The 8,506-nt window shown below is 33.0% G+C and overlaps 1 long non-coding RNA gene across 1 annotated transcript; it reads right to left on the bottom strand.

Moving 5' to 3' along the window:
• Nucleotides 1–1,463: 1,463 nt before the first annotated feature.
• On the bottom strand, nt 1,464–8,281 carry LOC128635880 (uncharacterized). Its single transcript, XR_008398609.1, has 3 exons — nt 8,227–8,281; nt 5,300–5,413; nt 1,464–2,402 (listed from the first exon to the last, which is right to left on the bottom strand). It is a non-coding gene; the product is annotated as an uncharacterized LOC128635880 (long non-coding RNA).
• Nucleotides 8,282–8,506: the final 225 nt, after the last annotated feature.

Below are 8,506 nucleotides of genomic sequence, written 5' to 3'. Positions count from 1 at the left end.
AAAACCTTCTGTGAAAAAAAACAAACAAAAAAATTGAAGAGCCTGCAGGGTCACGTTCAATTGAAACCAGACAAAACACACCCGACCGGTGCTTTCTAACTTTCGGATGCAGGCTTGCTCATGCGAGCCTGCAGCAATTGTCCCCCAGAGTTGCGTACGCAGCTTGATAAATGGGGGCCTATGATCTTATCTCTAAGTGAAAATTTACTTTATTTTCAATTTCAGTAATATTTTTGACCCTGTATTTAAAATAAATCAAGATTTAAAAGTCCCCATACTATGTGATAATGTTGGGGTTAGTGTGTGAGAGCTGCAGTGTAAATGTATTGGTACAATGCCAGATTTTGCTTTTATCCCAAAAAATAGTTTTAATTTTACAGTAAAATTCCCCATACTTGAGGCTATTGTAGGGGGTGATTATGTAAAATAGCTTAGTACAATGTGAGAATTTGTTTTTATAGTTAAAATGTTGGAAATTAAGATATTTGCAATTTGAGTGATATTTGGGAGCCGACCGTTTTTAAATTCCATAGTAAAAAGACCCCATACTTTGTGATATTGTAAGTCATTGTGTGAGATAGCTGCAGTGTAAGCACATTGGTACAATAAGAGATTTTGCTTTTTTTTTTTAAATTCCACAGTAAAAAAAAAAATATATGTACAATGGGGGATTTTGTTTTATTCCTTAGAAGAAAATGTTGGAAAATATGCATTTTTGGTTTTATTTTGGACCCCATATTTTAAAATTTTTACAGTTACTATACTGTGTGAGATTTTAGAGGGGTTAATGTGTCAAATGTCTACAGTGTAAACATATTGGCAAGTGAAAATGTTGGAAAAGTATGATTTTTTTCCAATTTGAGTGATATTTGAAACTCTATTTAAAAAAAATTATGTCCCCATACTATGTGATATTGTAGAGAGGTCAGTGTGTAAGATAGCTGTAGTGTAAACATATTTGTACAATGACAGATTTTGTTTGTATCCGTAAAGTGAAAATGTTGATTTTTGCAATTTGAGTGATATTTAGGACCCAATCATTTTAAAATTGCACAGTAAAAAGTCACCATACTTTGTAATTGTAGAGGGGTCATGGTGTGACATAGATGCAGTGTAAATATATTGGTGCAATATGATCTTTTACATATTAAAAGTCACCATACTGTGTAATTTTGTAGGGGGTTGATTGTGTGAGAAAATTGTATTGTAAATATATTGGTACAATGGGATATTTTATTTTTGCCGTATGTAAAAATTAAATTTTTTGCAATTTTGGGAAATTGTGGCAAGACATGCTTATTTTATAAAATTCCACAGTAAAAACTTCCATGCTATATAAAAGAGTGTAGGGCTCAATGTGTGAGACAGCTGCAGTGTAAATTTATTGCTAGAATTATCTTTTGTTTTACTTTATGTAGAATTGTGTTAAAATGGCATTTTATGACAAAAATGATATAAAAAAATTCCACAGTAAAAAATTTTATTGTAAAAATGTAATACAGCTAACAGTCCACACATTTCTTATTTCTATAAAAGTATGGTACAGCTATTGGTAGTCTTAAAAGGGACAGTCTACTCCAAAATGTTATTGTTTAGATAGATAATCCCTTTATTACCCATTGCCCAGTTTTGCACAACCAACACGTATTAATATACTTTTTACCTCTTTCATTACTTTGTATCTAAGGCTTTGCCCCCTTATTTATTTGAGTTCTTTTGACAGACATGAATTTTAGCCAATCAGTGCTGGTTCATAAATAACTCCACTGGAGTGATCGCAATGTTATCTATATGGTACATGTGAACTAGTACTCTCTAGCTGTGAAAAACTGTCCAAATGCACTGAGAAAAGAGGAGGCCTTCAAGAGCTTTGAAATTAGCATATGAGCCTACTTTGGTTTAGCTTTGAACAAAAAATTACCAAGAAAACAAATTTGATGATAAAAGTAAATTGGAAAGTTGTTTTAAATGGCATGCCCTATCTCAATCATGAAAGTTTAATTTTACTAAATTGTCCCTTTAAGAAAGTGCACATAAATAAATTGTCTGATAGCTCCAAAACCGTGTCTTATAGCTTGACTTGAATTTGTGAACTTGACTTGAGTTTATTCTCCCTCTGGATTATTTTTGCATCCGTCAGGACTCTTCCATTGTGTCGCAGAGATCCTTTCTCACAAGCTCATTCTGAACTTCCATGCTAGGTAGGTCATTTGTAAATGTGACAACAGTAGTTCCAAAGTGATCATATTGACGGCTCTTAATTTTCCTTGTGACTTATCTGGGACCATAACTCAAATTTTAGAATTTTAGCAGAGTTGAGTTGGCAAAACAGCAGCATGTAGAAGTCAGAGCAGGGCACACATATGAAGTGAAGAAATAGAGAATCTTCAGCCTGTGGTTTGCTTAAACAAGAACAAACATATTTAATGAAATTAGAAACAATAGTGAACTTAGTTAATCTCATATATATATATATATATATTATACATAAAAGGTTTATGAACCATTTCCTTCTGCTTCTTTAGACCAAGTACTATTTTATTATAATTGGTTTAGAGATTTTCTAGATTATTAATATTGTTCTGATGCTATGGTCTTCAGAACTAGGATCTATAAAAGTGTAATAAGACCCTCAATTAAAAGGGACATGAAACCCAAAATGTTTCTTTTACGATTCAGATAGAAGTAAATTGTAAACTTTTTTCTGTATTTTCTATTATCAAATTTGCATTGTTCTCTTGTTATTCTTTGTTGAAGAGATAACTAGATAGTTAACATTATAATATAATTATTATAATATAACATAATAAAACTGCTGCCATCTAGTGCTCCTGCTAATGTATAACATTATTATAAAACTGCTGCCATCTAGTGCTCTTGCTAATGTATAACATTATTATAAAACTGCTGCCATCTAGTGCTCTTGCTAATGTATAACATTATTATAAAACTGCTGCCATCTAGTGCTCTTGCTAATGTATAACATTATTATAAAACTGCTGCCATCTAGTGCTCTTGCTAATGTATAACATTATTATAAAACTGCTGCCATCTAGTGCTCTTGCTAATGTATAACATTATAAAACTGCTGCCCTCTAGTGCTCTTGCTAATGTATAACATTGTTGTAAAACTGCTGCCATATAGTAGTGCTTTAGACCCATGCACACTTCTGAACCTGCCTCCTTATTTTCAACACAGGATAACAAAGAACAAAAACAAAGAAATAATAGAAGTAAATTGGAAAGTTATTTAAAATTGCAATCTTTCTCTGAAACACAAAATAAAAAAAAGTGGGCTTTTATATCCCTTTAAAATCCCCTGGTAATACCTCTTCCTTTACAACAAATTACTTACTGGCCTTTTGGGCTACTCTATTGTATTAAAGAGACACTGAACCCAATTTTTTTCTTTCATGATTCAGATAGAGCATGCAATTTTAAGCAACTTTCTAATTTACTCCTATTATCAATTTTGCTTCGTTCTTTTGCTATCTTTATTTGAAAAGCAAAAATATAAGTTTAGAAGCCAGCCCATTTTTGGTTCACAAACTGGGTTGTCCTTGCCAATTGGACAGCACCAATAAACAAGTGCTGTCCAGTGTCTGAACCAAAAATTGGCTGGCTCCTTAGCTTAGGTTTCTTCTTTTTCAAATGAAGATAAAGAAAACAAAGAAATAGGAGTAAATTAGAAAGTTGCATGCTCTATCTGAATCATGAAAGAAAAAAATTTAAGGTTTAGTGTCCCTTTAACCTAATATTGTCTGAAATAATATTTCCTTAGTATGTTTTTTTTTTTTTTTTTTAAACTTTCAATTTTTGAGGATAATAAAAAAAAAAAAAAAAAAATATTTTTATATATATATATATATATATATATATATATATATATATATATATATATATATATATATATATATATATATTTTTATCCTATATAATAAAAAGGCCAAGTGTGTTTGTCCGCTGTCATGCGCGGTAGAGACAGCACAAGGACAAACACACCTGGCCTTTGAGTCCCTAGCTGATCAGCGGATGAAGGGGGCGCGGCCGGGCACGGTCACGCAAAAGAGAGGGGGTAGAGCGAGCGCAAGGGGTGGTACTGATGTTCTGCAAAAAATGGCCCGTGTGAACGGGCTTTAGGACGTGTGTGTGTGTGTATATATATATATATATATATATATATATACACACACACACACGTCCTAAAGCCCGTTCACACGGGCCATTTTTTGCAGAACATCAGTACCACCCCTTGCGCTCGCTCTACCCCCTCTCTTTTGCGTGACCGTGCCCGGCCGCGCCCCCTTCATCCGCTGATCAGCTAGGGACTCAAAGGCCAGGTGTGTTTGTCCTTGTGCTGTCTCTACCGCGCATGACAGCGGACAAACACACTTGGCCTTTTTATTATATAGGATAAAAATTATATATATATATATATATATATATATATATATATATATATATATATATATATATATATATATATATATATATATATATATATATATATATATATATATATATATATATATATATATATATATATATATATATATATATATATATATATATATATATATCTCAAATAAGGTCACATATGTATGCATCCTGATCAACCGTCAAAGCTTCATATACATAAAAAAAAAAAAAAATATGACATCCCTCATTATATTTCCACCCCAAACTTTGAAAAGGTAATTTCCTTAGTATGTCCTTTATTATAATCATGCTATTGCTATAATTAACCATTGGGTTTTTTGTGTACTAAATGCATAATTTTTATATATAATTTCAATTTATGTATAATCTTGACAGCCACTCCAGCTTCCCCCAGTTGTCGCAAGCCTATTCCTACGTCAGAAATGACGGATCAGTCATCCTCCAATCACAGCTTCCACCCCGGGGGGAATCAGTGTTTGATTCAATGCTGTGATTAGAGGAAGCCGGATTCCTCATTTTAGACCAAGGAAGAGGCTTTGCGACGGGCAAAGGAAATGATGCAGCGGCTGTCAAGATTAAAAGGTAAGTATTTTCACAACACGAGTGAAATGTATATTTTGATGAATTAACGTGCCCCCGTTTTAAATCAAATTTTTTAAAACCGGGCACTTTATCTTTAAAATGTACATTCACTGTCCCTTTAAATCTTATTCTGTAAGATTAAATGTGTTTGTAAACTTTGCAGAAGCAAACAGTCTATTTGTATTTATTTTATTAACCCTTCAAACCTTTGGCTTTATTTTATATTAAAAAAATCTTTTGAAAATATATGTCAATAAGAGACAGATATTCAACTCACCTATCCCTGTATTGGAATAAAGCATCAGCAGAATAAAGATTCCCAGAACAAACAGCAGTTTCTGCTTCATGTTATTTTCCAAATACTTCTTCATTTCAGTTGTCAGAATTTATTCTACAAAGAGAATACATAAATATTGCACAATGTTTTATACCTGTAAATAATGAACACAAATTACCCACGCATCATATTGTGTAATTAACAAGAAAATCATGAAAGTACCTATCCCGAACAACTGACAACTTGCTAAAACCACACCTTTTTCAAAAACCTGTTCTTTGCTGCCTAGTTAGTAAATCTGGAATTTTTTAAAGGGCCATAATAATAATAATAATAATAAAAAAAAAAAATTCTCCAATTCGCAATGGGGTTAAATACACAGTAGAAGTACCGTTTGGGACCCCTAGCCCTAACTGCTGCTTACTGGATCAGCAGTAGATTCCACCGGGAACCAGCATGGCGCTGCAACCCCTGAGTGGTACTTCCACTGTGTGTTAAACACACAGTATTGCTAGTCTTAAAATTATATGCTATATACTTTTATGGTTACATCTTTAAACTTTGATATTTCAAAGAATGCAATGAGTCTCAATTTTTGCATAAAAAAAAAATAAAAAATGAAAGATAATCGTTTTTGTAATTTTATTAATCAGGGGTGAGATTACATATACGGTGCAAGCTTCAGCGCAACTGCTGAAACCCACGTCACCCGTAATGTCACCTTGCACATTGGGATATTACATAAACCCCACCTGTAATTCATAAATTGCTGTAAGTCGGATAAACTAGCGATGTCCAGAAATGAGCGTAAATACAAATTTCTGGAGTCGCCAGTGACTTACGGCACTTTAGAAACTGCTGGCGCCTAAGAAAATAAAAGTCAAATCTCCTGTAAAAGTCTAACCCGCCTCCCAAAAATAAACCCGACACGTAAAATCCCTATATTCGCCATCAAACCCACATCAGAACTAATAATAAAAGTATTAACCCCTAAACCGATAACCTCCCACAATGCAATAAGCCTAATTAAACTATAAACCCCTAATCCGCCATTAAAGGGACAGTCTAGGCCAAAATAAACTCTCGATTCATATAGAGCATTTACTTTTATCAACAATTTAGTTTTGTTCTCTTGGTATTCTTAGTTGAAAGCTTAACCTAGGAGGTTCATATGCTAATTTCTTAGACCTTGAAGCCCACCTCTTTCAGATTGCATTTTAACAGTTTTTCACCACTAGAGGATGTTAGTTCACATATAGATAACACTGCTCGTGCACGTGAAGTAATCTGGGAGCTGGCACTGATTGGCTAGACTGCAAGTCTGTCAAAAGAACTGAAAAAAGGGGCAGTTTGCAGAGGCTTAGATACAAGATAATCAGAGGTTAAAAGTATATTATTATTACTGTGTTGGTTATGCAAAACTGGGGAATGGGCAATAAAGGGATTATCTCTTTTAAAACAATACAAATTCTGGCGTAGACTGTCCCTTTAACCCACATCACAATAAACCTAATAAAGTATATGAACCCCTAATACACCATTAACCCACATCGCAATAAACCTAATAAAGTATATTAACCCCTAATCCGCCATTAACCCATATTGCAACAAACCTAATAAAACTATAAACCCCTAATCCGCCAAACCCCCACAAGTAATTAAATTACTAAGCCCCCTAACCTAACACCCCCATTACCTAAATTAAAAAATACTAAATTACAATTAAAATAAAAGTCTAACATTACATAAAATAAACCAAATGATAAAAAATAAAAGTTAAACCAAATCCCTATGAAAATAGAAAACCCCACAAAATAAAAATACCCCCTAATCTAATGCTAAACTAACATTAGCCCTTAAAAAGGGCCTTTTGTAGGGCATTGCCCTAAGTTAAACAGCTCTTTTCCTTAAAAAAGAAAAAAAAAAAAAAAAACACACACTACATTATTTTCCAAATGCTTCTTTTCAGTTTTAGTCAGAATTTATTCTACAAAGAGAATACATAAATATTGCACAATGTTTTATACCTGTAAATAATGAACACAACAAATTACCCACGCATCATATTGTGTAATTAACAAGAAAATCATGAAAGTACCTATCCCGAACAACTGACAACTTGCTAAATCCACACCTTTTTTAAAAAAAAAAACCTGTTCTTTGCTGCCTAGTTAGTAAACCTGGAATTTTTTAAAGGGCCATAATAATAAAATAAAGTAATTCTCTAATTCGCAATGGGGTTAAATACACAGTAGAAGTACCGTTTGGGACCCACAGCCCTAACTGCTGCTTACTGTATCAGCAGCAGATTCCACTGGGAAACAGCATGGCGCTGCAACCCCTGAGTGGTACTTCCACTGTGTGTTTGCCCCCTTTTTGGGTGTTAAACACACAGTATTGCAGGGTTGCTAGTCTTAATATTATATGCTATAGCCTTTTATGGTTACATCTTTAAACTTTGATATTTCAAAGAATGCAATAAGAGTCTCAATTTTTGCATAAACTTTTTTGTAATTTTATTAATATATTAACAAAGCAAGATCAATATTTTACATCCTAAGGGCCACTATATAGCATGGGTTAAAGCATTAACAGAATATTTAAGCACTAATCTCTACACCAAAAAGGGTCCGGCTCCTTTTTTTTTTTAAATAAAGATACCAAGAGAACAAAGAAATATTGATAATTGGAGTAAATTAGAAAGCTGCTTACAATTGCCTGTTCTATCTGAAACATGAAAGTTTAATTTTGACTAAACTATCCCTTTAAATCAGAATAATAAAAAAAAAATTGATAGTGACCCAAAAAAAGAATAAGTCAGTGATTTCTAAATAAATCCTTCTAGGGAATGAAACATCAATATTATTGTAAACAATCTGTGGGAATAAATAGTAAATTATTACAAGTTATTAGACAAAGAAATATACCTGTATAGTTACCACTCTGATCAAGCTGAAGATTTAGGGAACTCACACTCTGACTGCTCCTCAAAAGACTGCTGGCTTTACTGAATTAAGGTAGGATTTTTATACTAAATGTGGGTGGGTCAAACACTGGAGACATTGGGACATAAACAATTAACTAAACATTTAGCAGTTGTCTCCAATTGTTTTGACCTAATCAAAGATTCCCTGCAACTCATGCATTTTAAGTGAGGAGGCTCTAGTATTGTTTTGTGCTTTTGGACTATAAAATCGAATTAGCATT

Source organism: Bombina bombina, chromosome 7 (genome assembly GCF_027579735.1).
Source record: "Bombina bombina isolate aBomBom1 chromosome 7, aBomBom1.pri, whole genome shotgun sequence".
NCBI classification, from domain to species: domain Eukaryota; kingdom Metazoa; phylum Chordata; class Amphibia; order Anura; family Bombinatoridae; genus Bombina; species Bombina bombina.
Note: the sequence above shows the minus strand (reverse complement) of the source record. Positions and strands in the feature narration are given on the sequence as shown.